This window comes from Piliocolobus tephrosceles, chromosome 14 (assembly GCF_002776525.5).
Source record: "Piliocolobus tephrosceles isolate RC106 chromosome 14, ASM277652v3, whole genome shotgun sequence".
NCBI lineage: Eukaryota > Metazoa > Chordata > Mammalia > Primates > Cercopithecidae > Piliocolobus > Piliocolobus tephrosceles.
Window position 1 is genome coordinate 39196522 of NC_045447.1, and position 1742 is coordinate 39198263.

A 1742-nucleotide genomic window follows, 5' to 3' on the forward strand; every position below is an offset into this window, starting at 1 on the left:
AGGAGGCTGAGACAGGAGGATCAGTTGAACCCAGGAGTTTGAGACTGCAATGAGCTATGATTCCACCACTGCACTCTAGCCTGGACAAAAGACTGACACCCTGTCTCTTAAAAAAAAAAATTGAAATAGGAGAAAGATTACATTCAAAAATAACAAAAATCAAGTTTGTGTTTATAAGGAATTACAAGACCTATTTGAAGAATTGAGAAAGCTAGATGAGGGATAAGGGTGGAAGGAAGGATCACAAAGGGGCATGAGGAAACCTTGGGGGTGATAAAAATGTTCATTATCTTGATTGTTGTAATAGTTGCATGGATGTTTATATGTCAAAACTTACCAAATTGTACACTGTAAATACGTTTATGTATAAGTGCTTATTGTGTGTCAATTATACCTAAATAAAGCCATTTAAAAAGGGAGGGGGGAAGAAGTAGCTTTTTATTTGATTGTATATGATGTGTAAAGCACTTGGTTAGGCACTTTACATGCAATATGTTATTTAATACTGATGACAACCCATGAAGTAGGTATTACAATCATCCCCATTGTACAAACTAAGAAATTGAGGCTTAGAGAGTAACTTGACCAAGGTCCAAGTCTCATATACTATATAACAGGAGTAAGACTCAGATCTTACTTAACAACAGTATTTATACTTTCACCTGACTTACATATTTCCATAAAGGATACAAGTAAAGACTCGAATATATGGAAAAACAATACAGTCAATATTGTAAAGTTGTCCATTTCCACCAAACTAATTTAAAACTTTAGCAAAATCCCATTGTGATTCTTTCTTTCTTTCTTTCTTCTTTCTTTCTTTCTTTTCTTTCTCTTTCTTTCTTTCCTTTCTTTCTTTCTTTTCTTTTTCTTTTCTTTCTTTTTTCCTTCCTTCCTTTCTTTTCCTTTCCTTTCCTTTCTTTTCCTTTCCTTTCTTTTTGTATTTCCTTCCTTCCTTCCTTCCTTCCTTCCTTCCTTCCTTCCTTCATGTTTTGTTTTGTTTTGAGACAGAGTCTTGCTTTGTCACCCAGACTAGAGTGCAATGGGGGTGATCATGGTTCACTGCAGCCTTGACCTTCTCCCACCTCAGCCTCCCAGGTAGCTGGAACCACAGGTGTATGCCACTATACTGGGCTAATTTTTTTTTTTTTCTAGAAATTGGGACTCCCTGTGTTGCCCAGTCTAGTGCCCAATTCCTGAGCTCAAGCGATCCTCCTACCTTAGCCTCCCAAAGTGCTAGGATTACAGGTGTGCACCACCACACCAGGCCCCCTTTATGATTTCTATAATAAAACATTTTTAAAAATCCAAATTGATTTTGCAACTATTATTCTTTCTTATTAGAATGCCATTTTTTGCCTGTTTTCCCCCATTTCATTCCCTCCACCCCAGAGTAAAGAAATTATTCTTTATTCTGTTGGACTCAAAAGTCATCACACCTAGGAATCTTCCCCCACTGATATGGTTTGGCTCTGTGTCCCCACCCAAATCTCATCTTGAATTGTACTCCCATAATTCCTACATGTTGTGGGAAGGACCCAGGGATATAATATGAATGATGGAAGATAATTTGAATCATGGGGGCGGTTCCCCCATACTGTTCTCGTGGTAGTGAATAAGTCTCATGAGATCTGATGGTTTTATCAGGGGTTTCCACTTTTGCATCTTCCTCATTTTCTCTTGCTGCTGCCATGCAAGAAGTGCCTTTCACCTCCCCCCATGATTCTGAGGCCTCCCCAGCC